General features: G+C 45.5%; 1 protein-coding gene across 5 annotated transcripts in view; it reads left to right on the plus strand.

Annotated features, from left to right (window-relative positions):
• ASAP1 (ArfGAP with SH3 domain, ankyrin repeat and PH domain 1) overlaps positions 1-15425 on the plus strand; it is a 340823-nt gene that overhangs the window by 138168 nt on the left and 187230 nt on the right. The window lies entirely within an intron of this gene.

The raw sequence follows: 15425 nt of genomic DNA on the forward strand, positions 1-15425 counted from the left end.
GAGGTGAGTAAGAGGTAGCCCTTTGGCTCATTACAGAAGAATCCAGCAGTCCCTTTGATGGGTGCTATTTTGCGAACTACAAGGAAGGGCTTTGGGAGCAAAGATGGGAATGACAACATTTTTTTTCCATTTAATAAGCCCAGCTCCTGAATTCAGTATATTTAATTTTACAGTGTAGTAGAGCCAGGACCTGGTCCAAAAATGTTCCTGAAATTTCCGTGAAACCTAGTTAAGGACTGATTATCACAAATCTTCTTGTGCCATAGCTTCGTGGTATTTTTAGGAGCCATTCTGAAGACCAGTGGCAGCACAGATTATAGCCCCACGTCACGCCCCCCCCCCCCCCCCCCCAATGCCCGTCAGCTGGGATGCAGCTTATTACCAAGGCCCACCAGTTCCCGGTCTCAGGCTTTCCAGGCACCAGCGTGTGTAATTAACAGCTGCGTTCATTGTGCATTTACCTTTTGCTGTATGTTTTGTATACATTATCTCATTTAAATCCCAGGGTAACCTTAGGGCAAGTATGGTCATTTCTGTTTCATAGTTGAGGACAGTGCGGCTAAGGGTTTTTACGGAGCTTGCCTAGGGTTACCACCCATAAGTCTCAGCACTTACAGAGCCTGGGGCTTATGGAATCCAGCTCTGTGTGATTCAGGAACCACTGCTTTTCCCGCAGTAGTTCCTGGGTAATCACCCTAGTGCAGTCTTTGCAGAAAAAGGAGTTAACTTCAGGGCTTCAAATCCATGTGGGAGAAAATTTAGGACATTTTTATTACTGCCTTCTCTGCTGTATGCTAGGCCCTATCCACATTCCCACAGATTGGGTCTTGTTCGTCTTCTTGACTTCCAGATAAGCTAATTTAAAAAAAAACATTTTTTTTAATGTTTACTTTTGAGAGAGAGGGAGAGGGAGACACAGAATCCGAAGCAGGTTCCAGGCTCTGAGCTGTCAGCACAGAGCCTGATGTGGGGAACAGTGAGATCATGACCTGAGCTGAAGTCGGACACCTAACCGACTGAGCCACACAGATGCCCCCCCCCAGATATGCTAATTTTAAAAGATTTTTTTTGTCTTTATTTATTTTTGAGAGAGACAGAGTGAGAGCGCGGGAGGGGTAGAAAGAGAGGGAGACACAGGATCTGAAGCAGGCTCCAGGCTCTGAACTGTCAGCACAGAGCCCGATGTGGGGCTCGAACCCACGAACTGTGAGATCATGACCTGAGACGAAGTCAGATGCATAACCAACAGAGCCACCCAGGCGCCCCCAGATAGGCTAATTTTAAAAAAAGAAGGCATCTCATCATCTTTTTAATCGCTTCTGTTCTCTTCCAAGTTTTGTCATTTGCATCAGTAATTGGACTGTGACTTTAGGGGCACCTAGGTGGCTCAGTCTGTTAAGCATCCGACTCTTTTTTCTACTCAGGTCATGATCTTGCGGTTGGTGAGATTGAGCCCCGCATTGGGCTCTGTGCTGACTGCACGGGGCCTGCTTGGGATTCTCTGTGTCAGCCCTCCCCCTGCTTGAACTCACTCTCAAAATGAAATACTTTTTAAAAAATCAGACTGTGACTTTAAATGGCTACTAGAGTTGGCCTTTTGCTGGTTTGACTCACCTTAAAGTGGTTCTCCGTTCTCATTGGCCATGTGAGGACATGTGACTCTTGATGCCCCACCACCCCCAGCAAAGCGGAGGCCCAGATAGATCAGAGAGCCTGGGTCTGTGGGTAGGTCACTGTGCACTGGACAGTTTAGTCACTTGGAACACATTGTCTTGTGGACTCTCCCAACAGTCTCAGGAGGGCCCTGTTGCTGCCCCCAAGGTGTAGGCGCACCTGATATGTAGCGGGTGTGAGTTTCAGACCCAGCTCTGTCCTGCTCCTGTAGTTCCATATCATAGGGAAAGGCCGAGGTGGCTTGAGAAGGCGGGCTTCACGGGATGCAGAGGACCCAACTGAGGCAGCAGGGAGCTCCACGTTATTTCTCCCTCTCAGGACCTGTCACCGGGTGCCACTTACAAACTCATACTATGAAAGTCTTAGGAGTTGTAAGTCCCAGAACTCCTAGCAGTGGACAAAAGGCCATGCATTTCAGTTATTGGGTGGAAAAACCCTCTGTGGTTGACTGAGAGAAAACTTACAACAACTGACATTTCCTCACACCGAGTATTGCTTGTGTTATCCCATGTCCTCATCGGCAACAGGCGGATATTAATACCTCTTGTGGGAGAGAGAACTGAGATAGTGAAGTATTAGCAGAGAGCCCTGCACTGATGGTGGGGCTCCCGTTGCGTTAGTGGGTACGGCACAGCCTCGTCCAGCTAGCTCATCATTGTCTCAACACCTAGGCCCGTCGCAAGGCACATGCATGGTGCACGTTCAGTAAACGTTGAGTTACTTATTTTCCGCCTTCACTTACTCCCCAGATATTTGAGCACCTAGTGTTGTGTCTTAGGGAGGCCACGGGCACTTAACACACCGAGGGCACTTATAGCCTTGTGAGATACACGATCATTTGCCAACATAATCCAAGGAAAGTCTCCTAGTGATGAGTGGTAGTCAGGTGGTGACCTTTGAGGTTATAGAGTATAAAGCTGATTTTGAAATCCTTCCCCAGCTCTGTGGTTGATTTATGCAGGGGTGGGAATGTCCTTACTACTTCTGGCTTTGCTGTCAGAATTGGACCTTGTGTGCATTCTAAGCCGGGCTGGACCTGAACATGTCTTGTCACTGCTCTGCGACTGAAGGATGATCTAATGTGTATTGTGAGGCCATTTGGTTTCAAGAAATGATAGTTTGCTGAGGAACACGGGATGGGTATGGGAAATTAGGAAAGAGCTAGAAATTAGAGCTCTGCTGCAGCTGACTAAATCCACTCTTACCTGGTGTGCAGCCGCTCGTGGTTTGAAAGGGTTTGGTAAATCCCTCAGTTTCTTGTCCTCATGTGGAGTCTGGCTACTTTTCCTCAGTTTTTAATACTTGCCAAGTACTGTGAGCAACAGAATTCCGGACTGAGCTGCTAACTGCATGAAATTGCATGGCTGCTGCTGAAAACAATAGGATGGTAAAACCATTGTTACGTACGTCCTCTCTTCTGGTCCCACAGGAGTCCTGTAAGAGTGTCTCATCTCTGCTTTATACGTAATAAAGCTGAAGCACAGAGAGGTTTTGTGACATGCCTGGAGTCACACAGTAAAAATGCTGTTGGACTATTTGAACCCAAGTCTTAAAACTCCCAAGTTCAGAGCTTGCTTTGTTGTTTTTCATCATGTAATGTTTCCATATTGAGGTACCAGAAATCCTCGGTCAGTACCATTGCTTTTGAGTTGGTGCGCTTGTGCACACAGGGTACATGACACAGTTTTAGGTGGTGAAGAATCTGGACCAGGAATGGAATTCTGCAGTAATCAACTTCTGGAAAGTTCTGTGGCTGTTTTTGATTTAGAGCATGGAACAGCAAACCATTTCCCCTACAGCCCAGCTCAGAGGACCCTGCTCTGCAAAACCTCCATCACGGGTGGGGACAGGTAGTTGTTTGCCCCATGAGTGTTGTATTCATGTTCCTGTTACACAGCTAATTACTGCACCTTAACTACCTGACTACCTACCTACCCAGGCAGCCCATAAGCTCCCCGGAGACCTAGAAAGAGTCCCGTTCACCATTGTAGCCCCAGAGCCTGGCTTGTTTTGGCCCTGCATACACATTAAATGTATGAACACATGCATGCTTAATCCAGGCTCTGTTTTTGGTCTACTCACCCTACCCCCATTGTCTGTTTTTTATGGATTTCTTTAAGTTTCTTTATTTTTGACACAGTATGAGCAGGGGAGGGGCTGAGAGAGAGAGAGAGAGAGAGAGAGAGAGAGAGAGAGAGAGTGAGAGAGAGAATCCCAAGCAGGCTCCTTGCTGTCAGTGCAGAGCCCAACATGGGGCTCAATCTCATGAACCATGAGATTATGACCTGAGCCAAAATCGAGAGTCGGACACTTAACTGACGGGGCCACCCCGGTGTCCCTGCATTTTGTTTTTTTTTAATAGAATCTAGAAGGAGAAGGAAGTGTAAGGGTGGCAGATAAAATTAAAATTTTTAGTTTGGCTTCTCGCCAGTAGCTTTTGGGAAAGCGTTTTAAGGAAATGGGAGTCTCACTTGGGGCTTGAGGATGGTCCGGTCCATTCTGGTGAATAAACAAGCATTGACTGCAGCTACGGTTTATGTGGAATGCTTGCACATTCTTTCCTCAGTGTCCCCTTGTAGCCAGTGGAATGTAACAAGTGACATTCTAGGGGGCCCAAGAGTGACCAGGCTTTTCCAAAGTTTGGAGAACTTTAACATATGGTGGCTTGGGATCTCATGAGTTCGCTTATGTCTGGAAATGTAAGTGGGGTAAGATTTACTGCTAAGTAAATGGGGGCTTCAGCCACGTTTTTCAAGGCGTGAATGGAACTTATTCATTTGTTCACTCCACCGATAGACACCATTCAAAGTGTTTTTGCTGTGTAGCAGGAGATAACTTTCTGCAGACCTTTTCCTTAGGATGGTACGTCTTAGATCACAGACATGTGGAGGCAGAGGTGAGGGGGCAGATGAACAAGAAACTGTTCCGGGGGTGCCTGGGTGGCTCAGTCGGTTAAGCATCTGACTTTAGCTCAGGTCATGATCTCACGGTTCATGAGCTCGAGCCCCGCGTCAGGCTCTGTGCTGGCAGCTCAGAGCCTGGAGTCTGTTTCGGTTTCTGTGTCTCCCTCTCTCTCTCTGCCCCTCCCCCACTCACACTCTGTCTCTCTCTCTCTCCCCCTCAAGAATAAATAAACATTAAAAAAAATAAAAATTGAAAAACTAAAAAAAAAGAAACTGTTGGACCTAGGTCTTATATAATTTTTTTTCTCTGGAATTAATTCGCTTGGAATATATACTTTAGCAACTGTCTGTTTTTGGCTCCAACCTTCCTCTTTGGGTGTCAATCCTGGTTTCATCTCTGAGTTTTTTCAATCGGAGAATTTGACATTCACATTCTAAGAGTGCTCTGTAATGTTTCCATTTACATACTAGTTTCCCTCGTTTTTTGGCTGCAGGGGTATATGAATACATACAAGAATCTGAGGTTCATTTTTAGCTGCAGCAGAGGCAAGCCCCAGGGGAAAAGTCAAGATAACTGGATTCCTGAAATGGTAACTTGGCAACTTATCTTTTCTGGTTCTGAGCCTACAAAATGTTCTTTAGTTTTAGAACATAAGTAGCTCCTATCTGTAAAGGTCTTCGTTAAAATGCTGCGTTGAATGCATCAAGGGCCCTTATAATCCTTACCCCTTTAACCCAAGGTACCTGTCATCGGCTTGAAAGCAGGCCAGAGCAAGGGGGGACAGTATATATGGTAAGGTATTAAAATTGGTCATGCCTTCCTGGCACAAGGAAAGGAAAGAGAAGTAATGTCTTGTGTGTTAAAATGCGAGGTTTTGTGGTGATTCAGAGCACCTGCAAGGAAACAGTCCCGAGGTAACGATTAGCGGGGTTTGGGATTGGTGGGAGGGATTCGACATTTTGAAAGGCCTCATAAATGTGACCATTTATGTGACAGCCTGGGAAGAATGACCACCACTGGAACGAGGGGTAGCCAGAAGGGCTTAGGTGATTCTTTATGAAGTCAGGCATGGATCCCCAAGCGGACTGGCTAGACGAGGACGTCATAAAACCCTGATTCAGGTATGCTTCTATTTTTATGAAGCATGGCTTGAAGCATGGTTTCTGTGGTTAAACCCTGGGGAAATAAAGGGAGGTCCAGCTCTCTAGGTGAAGGAGGTTAATGCCTGTTTGTTGAATGGATGTACAGACCAGACTCCTGAATGCCCTTTCCCCCCTCAATCTCTGAGCAAATGTGTCATTGCTGGCTGAGCTCTGTAAAGGCACGACTACAGGTAGGACTCTTCAGCCCCAAATGAAATATTTCCTGATAAGCTTTGGCAGAGAGGTCTTACCTGTCAGAGGCCCTTGATGCTTTCTAAGATATCCTTTTATTAACAGTTGTTTTAACAGGGGATGTTTTTCTATAGCAGCTTTTGCAAAACAATGGAAATATTCCGATGAGTAAATTTTGAAGTACCAAATTGAGGAATGATGCCTTTGAAGTCAGATAACAGAACCAAAATGTTAAAAATACATTAAAAGTTCCAGTTTTATTTAAAAAAAAAAAAAAAAAAAAAAGAGCCTTAGATGAAAAGTCTCAAGCAGTTTCCAGCTAACTTGAAGAGATAAGCTTTCCGCATTTGCATTAATTAGGAGAGCCATGTGGTGCTGACTGAGGGATCTGTATGGCTGTGGCTCAGCAAAGGGAGAAGGTTCCATGGAGACTTGATGTAGGAGGACTGGAACAGCTTGGGATGCTTTTCTCCTGCTCGCTGCTTGATTGACTATGTGTGGAGCATTCCAGGGAGAGGGACCTAGGCCAGAGGAGGGTCATCGCAGGGACCCAGTGGGGCAACAGAGTGCATAGGTGAAATTTTAGAGAAACGTCAGATCGGTTTATCAAACCTTCCCTGGGTCCCTCCTGTGGGCTAGGCTGAGTGCAAAGGGCTAGGGGTACAGAGTTGACAAAACCCAGGCATGGGTGGCCCTATGGGAGCTTACTATAGTAAAGGACACAGCAATAATGCTCTGTAAATTCTGACACAGTTATGGCCCCTAACATAATCTAGCTCTGCTAGTGTGCACACCAACCATGTGACATTGGCCTTATTCCTAGTTTGCGATGAGGAAGTCAAGTGCCTATGGTTTGGGTGATTTGCCGCCAGTGCTGGGCTTCAGTCCCTGGCCCTCAGAGTTTATATCCTCATCACCACATCGCACTGTGTTTCCCCCGGGCTAGAGAAAGTAGCCTAACAAGGCCTCCCCTGCAAATCAGCTGACTGCCCTCCTCAAAGATAGATGGGCAGGTAGATAGGTAGAGAGATTAGAAAGACAGATTGACTAGACAAGACGCTCACAGTATCAGAGGAGGGTACGACTGAATGCGTGCTGGCTGCCTCTACGTTGGCACTTGGTCCATTGGTCCAAGGTCTTCCTGATCAGCAGTGACGTCACGTAACTGCCTTATGTCATTATCCTCCACCAACCCTCAGGTGGTCCTTCCATCCCTCTGTACTTCCAGGCCTGTGCCTGATATGTGCCTGTCCAGGCACAGGCCTTGGGCAGGGAATGTGCAGAAGGGGTGTGAGGCTCAACCCCTGACCTGGAGGTGTATGCAATCTGTTTTGTCTGATTAGAATCAAATAATTCTGCTTCACGGCCTCCGGTTTTCTTCTCCTTCCACATTCCTCCTGGTTCCTCTGCTTTGTTCCCCTGGCAGCATTATGGGGTGCACTCCCTGCCCTGCCGAGAGGAGCTCCTTTGGGCTCCCCGTAGACTGGCCCTCAGGGAACCCTCCCTCAAGGTGTGCTCGCTCCCCTTTTCACCCGCCCGGCCCTTCTTCCATCTGGGGTTCCTCCCTTTGGCGTGAAGGCCTACGCTCTCCTGAGCGTGTCCTCCAGGGTCAGTCTTGCTTCCCTGTCATTTCGTAAGGATGAGCACATGGACAGCGAAGGCACCTGCTCACCCGGGCATCCGTTTAGACAGCCGAACGCTGCCGCGTTAGTAAGTTCAGTAAATGTGTCGGCTGCTCTGCATCTTGAACCCCCACCGCAGTCCTGGTGTAAATATAGATCGGCACGAAGGTGATGGTGGCCGCTCACCGTGCACTTACTGGGCAGGCACGTTCTGAGAGCTTGGTATGCTTTACCTCCCAGAAGCCTGCAGTGGCCCACGTTGTACAGAGGAGGAAACTGAGGCACACAGGGGTAAAGACCTCACTCGAGCGGGATTAAAGCCTCCCGAGCTGGGGCCTCCCGACACCCTCAGTGCCATCGACACCCTCAGTGCCATCGGTGCATGAAGGAATGCTCCCACCTGCTGTGACTCTGGATTTTGTGAATGGTGGTTTTTTTTTTTTTTTTCATGTCAGACTAAGCCTTGGGCTTTAAACTGTGAGTGGAAATAGAATCTCATGAAACGGGGAGATAAACATCAGCAAAATGAATGCCAATTTTGTTTTTAGTTAATTGAGAGTAATTTTGTCAATTCATTTCGTAGCAGCTTTTTATTATGGCCCATTTTCACTAAAGCTCCTCGTTATTGTCGAACAAATGGTGCTGTGGTCCCGCGGGCCACCCAGCTTCCCGAAACCTGCCACAGGACGCGGGGCAGATCATGGTGCTTCTCCAGCCGTTTTCCTCATGTGGGAAACAGAGACAGTGATTCTTCCTGGCAATTGCTTGTGAGGCTTGGGGGAGACAACATATGTTCCCTCCCAGCTGCATCCCTGCCACTCCTAGGTTCTCTGGAACTGAGAACCTAAAAAGAATAGATATTTCAGGGATGCCTGGGTGGCTCCGTCAGTTGAGCGTCCGACTTCAGCTCAGGTCATGATCTCACAGTCCGTGAGTTCCAGCCCCGTGTCGGGCTCTGTGCTGACAACTCAGAGCCTGGATCCTGCTTCCGATTCTGTGTCTCCCTGCCTTTCTGCTCCCCCCTTGCTCACATTCTGTCTCTGTCTTAAAAATAAATAAAGATTAAAAAAATATATTTTTTTAATAAAAAAACAGATATTTCAGAAATCTGTCATTAGTAGGTGCTGCTTTTCTAATTTAGGACAGGCACCAAGGTATTTATTATATCTGTGCCACTAAGGCCTTGGCTACTTGTTTTTGGTTTGTTTTTAATCAACATGTGGAGCACTGTCGGTGCTTTGCTCAGCAGGGATAAAACATAATAATAAAGTTCTAGCAGAAACCAGAGGCAGCGAACCTTCCACTGTGATACGCATAAAAAAATATTGTGTGTTTTTAAAGGAAGTGTGGCTGTTGCCTGTAACACAAAAACGGGTATCAGCTTCTCTTCCAACTGAATTTGAAAGCCAGATTGACACTGACCACGGGTGCCTTCCCAGAGCTTTCAGGAAAACAAAACCAACGTGTTATGTTTGTTTCATTTTCCAAAGATAGCCAGAGTCTCCATTGGCCGGGTACTTCAGCTGCTGCACGTATGAGGACTCTTCCATTTTAGTAATTAAAACGAATTTCTCTTAAAGATTGCTCTTGAGTAATTACGATTATAATTACATTTTTCCTTGGTTTTGTTTAGACCACCAAAAGTGATTCTAGTGATAAGAGCATTTTGTTTTGGCCAACATACATAAAATTCTCTTCATGACATTCCACGTTTACTAGTGCTCAAAGGTTGGCACCAAGGTTTCCCTTCCCTCCCCTCCCCTCCCCTCCCCTCCCCTCCCTCTTTCTTTTTCTTTTTTCTTTTCTTTCTTTCCCTCCCTCCATTTACTCCTTTTACCTTCACTCCTTTTCTTTTTTCCTCTTTCTTTCTTTTCCTTCCTTACTTCCACTTAATGGTTAAAAACTCCTTGAAAATTGCATTTTTATTTGTGTTTCTTTCTGGAAGAAAGTCCACAAGGTAGACTGTTTAAAGTATGTCCTAGTATTTATTTTGCCGATCCTTTCTTTTCTTCCTGTGAGAAAGTGAGTGTGGGTTGCCAGGCCTTCCTTTTCTCATTGGTCTAGTGTTCTTGAAGTTATTCACTGCAAATTTGTAGTCCAGGAAGACTCAGGTGTTGAGGAACCACTGGAACCATCATTGTTAGCGACTGGTCTTTACTTTCAGGGCCTTAAATAGAGTGTCCTATCTCACAGACATTAGGCCCAAGTGTTGTGGGCAGGCACCTACTTAGGATGAGTGTGAAGAGGGAGTAGAAAGGAATGAGCAGGGTGCCTCGTTGGCTCAACTGGGTGGCTCAGTCAGTTGAGCGTCTGACTTCGGCTCAGGTCATGATCTCACGGCTCGTGAGTTCAAGCCCCGCGTCAGGCTCTGTGCTGATAGCTCAGAGCCTGCTTCAGATTCTGTGTCTCCCTCTCTCTCTGCCCCTAACCCGCTCGCATTCTCTCTCTGTCTCTCTCAAAAATAAATAAACATTAAAAGGAATGAGCAGTTTCATTACCTCCTAAGGAGATGGGAGTCCGCATGCGGTTGCTGTGGTTCATTGTCCGTGATTCCCAGATGTAACTAGAGGAAGCCCTTGGTCTTGCTGAGTGGTGGCACTCGTCTTCACAAGTCCCTGCTGTCCCTTGGCTCATTCGTTTTCTTCTTAGCCCAGTCCCCTCAGTGCTTGCTCTTCGTACAGCACAGCTCGCTGTACCCTGTTTAAAATCTTTCTTGGGCTCCCTCATCACCTTTCCAGGAACAGTGTAGTTACCATAATTTGGCTCCTGTTTTGACCTTTCTGGCCTTCCGTGGAGCCTCACCCTTGTGGGCTGAATCACAGTGGATGTAATCCCTTGAATCCACTTATATATACAATTTATGGGGTCTGGCTATTTTTAGAATGCTTTTTTGCCAGTGTTCGTTTTCCTACCCCCATTGCCACAGTGTTTGAGATCTGGGATTATGAGTTTCTTAGTTTTGTGTACAGAATTTTCTTTAAAGGTACTCTTTAAGGCGCCCCAAACTTTCCAGAAACACTGCACATCTGATTGGCCACTTCTGTCCCTTTCCGAGGATGGGTCCTGTCTTTGAGGACTAATGCCCTCCCTGCCTGTGAGTTTAGGGAGGATGTAGTGATGCTGAGAGCCGTTCCAGTCATATCCTCAGTCCCTTACGAAGTGCATCCATACAGTTGTGGGCTCTCCAGATGAGTTCCTCCTGGTTTCTGGTGATTTCTTACATCAGAGGGGTCTGTCTGCCTATCCTGAAGCTCCTCAAACCAGTGTGTTCATGAAAACTTTGCCTTGCATCCAGACATGGACTTTGCTTCCTACATGGCACATTTTTAAAAATATGTTTAAATGTTTATTTTTGAGAGAGAGAGAGAGCGAGAGTGCACGTGCAAACAGGGGAGGGGCAGAGAGAGAGGGGGGGATACAGAACCTGAAGCAGGCTCCAGCTTCTGAGCTGTCCGCACAGAGCCTGATGCGGAGCTCGAGCTCACGAACTGTGAGATCATGACCTGAGCCGAAGTCAAGACGCTTAACCAACTGAGCCACCCAGGCGCCCCCGTTTCTCTGGGAGTGTATCATGGCTTTTCTATTTAGGCAGCTACTGACACACTATTCTGGTTTCCCATGAAATGGGCTCTGAATTCTTCTGCCTGGTTTTAAGGCCCCTCCTACCTGCCCCTTCCTTCTGCATCCAGGCTCACCTGTGACTTGCTGTTCTTATAGAGCTGTCTCCTGTCTCCATACCCAAACACTATCCGCTCACTCCTCCTGGCCTTTACTTGGTTTCCCCCCTCTTCTGCAGCCCCTACCACCAGCTATCTGTGAGAGCTACTCCAGAGCCCGGTGTTTGCAGCATGGTCCTGACGACTCCAGCCTGCCTGGATATGGTTTCCCTCCCTCCTGTGGTAGTCACTGCAGAGCTCACAAACTAGTGTCCGGCCGGCCACACCCAGCCCATAGCCGTTCTCTGTGTTCAACTACATTTGGCCCAGCTGCTGTCATTTAAATTTCAAGAAACTTCACAGAGATACTGGGTTTCTGGCTTGTTTTGGAAAATCAATTTGATAACTCTCTTAACCTAGTAGCTACTTTTTGTAAATGGTGAATATTGTTCCCATGTTGCCACAGTCCTACCCTGTCCTTGTTGTAACAGACCTTACTATGGTCTGATAATATCTCTTACTAACATTATCTTCCTGGCTCTGATAAGCATCTGTATTTGTTATCCCTTGGTTTCTAGTCTGTATCATCCTCTACCCCTACCCTCTTTCTGTTCTCAAAATCCTTGTGTGATTTTTGTGAGACTAGGGATGGCAGCTTTATATGTGTGCATGTGTGTGTGTGTGTGTGTGTGTGTATGTATATACATAATTTACATTTTTAATGTTTTGATATTTAAAAAAATTTTTTTAAGTTTGTTTATTTTGGAGATAGAGAGCACGTGAGCAGGGAAGGGACAGAGAGAGAAAGAGACACAGAATCTGAAGCAGGCTCCAGGCCCTGAGCTGTCAGCACACAGCCCAACGTGGGGCTCGAACTCATGAACCGTGAGATTATGACCTGAGCCGAAGTCGGCCGATTAACCAACTGAGCCACTAGCTGCCCGGTTTTGATATTTTAACTTGAATGCCATGGTTGATGTACACGTGACAGAACATTTTTTTTTCTTATTTAATATACCCTACCTGGCATTAGCAGCATTTGAAAATCTTAGTGCCTTAATACCATCATGAACAAATTCCATGCCACATACCTCTGCATCTCTGGAGGTAGGCAGGACAGAGCACAGAGCCAGGGAGGGTGATTCCCAACTGGAAGGGAGAGTGCTAGAGAGAGGGAGGGAGACCTGTTTTTTCATCTTTCAGTCTCCGTTCCAGCATCAGCTGCTCCAGGAAGTTCTCTGGTCCAGTTTAGATGTGTCCCTGTTGTTTCCCCAGAGCACTTATTGAGCACTTCCTGTTCTCATATTAAATGCCTCTGCATACTTTATTTCATTTGCTCATTGTAACTGTCTCGTTCAGGTAGCAACTCTTCTCCCGTTCAACAGAGCCGGAATCTGAGGCAGGAAGTTAAATAAGTTCCCTAACACGTGGTTTGCATCCAGATTTGTCTCGATTCCAAACCTGAGACTCCAACCACCTCGCAAACTTGCCCTCCTGTGGCATACCCCTCTGTACTCATGTGATTGATGGTATGCTTTTGCGTCCCTCCCTGTTCCCTGTGAACTTACTGAGGTCAGGGGATGTGTTTACTTATTTTTGTACTCTTGGCACCTGAAACAAAACCGGCAAACAGGAAGTGTTTGATAAAGGAAGTCAGTGCGACTGCGTTTCATTTTTTCCCCAGCTTATTTGTAGATCTTTTCACCTCTTTCTGTTTTAATTCTCATGTGGTCCTATTTGAGAGTAGGGTTTTTTTTCTCTTTAAGTCACCATTTGTATTATACAACAGGGAAAGGCACTTAAAATATTTAGCCTTTCAAATTGCCAAAGGGGATCTTATTAGGTGTTCGTAATTATACTCACAAGTCAGGATGGATAATGGATATCCATGTGGAGTGCAGATGGCAGAGGTTTTATTACAGTTGGTAGATCTTCAGCAGTTTCAGATGAGATTTTTAAAATGTTTTGATTCCGTTGTTTTTGCAAGTAGACTGATAATAATTAAGCCATTTTTCAAAAAGGAAGGATAAATATACAAATACCAAATGAAGTTTATAGTTTTTACTGAGACATCCAAAATATGGAGTTGCATATCATTTTGCTTCTGTGTCTCCTTTTTTCCTTATTTGGTGCAATAAGTAGATAAGTGATTACTTGCCAGATAGATTATTGAACCTCTGTAACACTATATAATTTCAGAACCTTCCATACTTCTGCTTTGATAGTGTGATCAAAGCAAATTGGATTATAATCAACCAGTGCGGCCAAATGTGGAACATGTAGAAGACACAGAGTCTCTGAGAGGAAAATGAGCTAACGTGTGCCATGATTGTGATCTTGATTCCTGGGTCACCCAAGTATCATTGTGTAGAGGAGTCTGAGAACAGAATGAATGAAGTTGCTTTTTAAAAAAAAAAATTTTTTTAATTTTTGATAAATATTCGAGTCTAAAAAACAGAACCGGTACATTAATTGTAGCATCATAGTCCTCAGGCTTTGAGATAGAAGCCTCTGTTCTGAGAAAGCTCTGGCATAATTAAGAAATTTTCAATTAAGAAATCAAGAACCATACGAGGTCTCCCCTCCCCTGAAAGTGAAGTTTTAAATCCAGTTAATAAGTATACATCAGTCTTTCCATGGAAAAAAATCCGGCAACAGTGATGGCATTGACCATACAGAGATTTGTACCAACTTTGAAGCAGAAGGAAAGCCTTAAATGATAGGGAATCCTTGTTTCTGGCGGTCTAGTACCGCTAGCTGCCTTTTACTGAGTGCCAGGCTTACCTCTAACAACCCTCTGGGCTGCATATCATTCCCAGTTTTACTACAGGAGAATTGAGTCATTGAGATGAAATAACCTGTCCATTGTCTTAGGCCTCAGGTTGTCTGACCCCAAACCTCTGTTTCCCTGTCCAGCAATGCCACCAGGATGATGCATGTTCTGTGTGTACACACATACACAGGTAGTCTAAACCTATTTGTTATTTGGAAAAATAACATGTTGGTTGTTATGTTATTTGGAAAAAGCGAATCTGTAAAGACACGTATTCGTTCAGCCATTCTTAGACCAACCAGTGACTGTTCTACTGTGTGTGTTCTGGGTTACTTTAAGTGGAATGATGCTGTTAATGCCTAAGAACAGTAGACTGACATTCACATTTCCTTGTTTGTAAATTTCAATAAAAATTGAAATGTGGTTGAGTTCGCAATGTAGAAAATTAAATTCACTTTTGATACTCGTCCCAGCTCCTGATAAACAATTGTCCTGAATTTTAGGTAACTGGATAATTTTTATTATTTCATTACAAATTTTCCTTCTTAAACAGAGTCTCTGATGAGTATTTATGTACCTCTCTCCCACTTTTCCATTGTCTTTTATTGGTTTGGATAAATGTACAGCTCAAAGCTGAAAGAGTTCATTGGCGTGACTAAATTACATCCCATGAGTCATGCTCCAAGAACGTTCTAGTCCTGATATTCATGGTGCTGACATGATTGGCCCCTGTGACTGAAGACCGTATGTGGAGAACTCCTTCCAGTACTAGTGCTGATTTGTGAAGACTTAACTGTCAAAAATGCCGTAACCGGCATGCCTGGCTGGGTCAGTCAGTAGAGCATGCGACTCTTGATCCTGGAGTTGTGAGTTCGAGCCCCATGTTGGGTGCGGAAACCTACTTTAAACAAAATGCCATAACCATTATCACAATTAGGCTCTATCCACATTAACATGCCCAGAGTTTCAGGGAAATATAATCACAATGAATACGTAGTACACTATTTTTCTAAATTTGTATTCTAGGCCAGAGATCAGTTCCCAATTTTATGAAGATGCAGTCTTTTGGTATCCGTGGATGAGAAATAAAGTAGAAAAGGGACAAGGAGGGGTTTCCTGGGTGGCTCAGTCAGTTACACCTCTGACTTCAGCTCAGGTCATGATCTCATGGTTTGTGGCTTTGAGCCAGCCCGTGTCAGACTCTGTGCTGACAGCTCAGAGCCTGGAGCCTGCTTGGGATTCTATGTCTCCCTCTCTGTCTGCCCCTCCCCCGCTTGCATGGCTTGCTGGCTCCCGCTCGCGCGCGCGTGCGCTCTCTCTCTCTCTCTCTCAAAAAGAAATAAACATTTTTAAAAAAGAAAGAAAAGGGACAAGGTGTTAGAGCACTGGTAAAATAATCTTCATTCAAATCCAGCTGTGCTACCCACTGGTGTTGCAACCTTCGTATAAGGCCCCACGATCC

The sequence above is a fragment of the Acinonyx jubatus genome, chromosome F2 (assembly GCF_027475565.1).
Source record: "Acinonyx jubatus isolate Ajub_Pintada_27869175 chromosome F2, VMU_Ajub_asm_v1.0, whole genome shotgun sequence".
In the NCBI taxonomy this organism is placed as follows: domain Eukaryota; kingdom Metazoa; phylum Chordata; class Mammalia; order Carnivora; family Felidae; genus Acinonyx; species Acinonyx jubatus.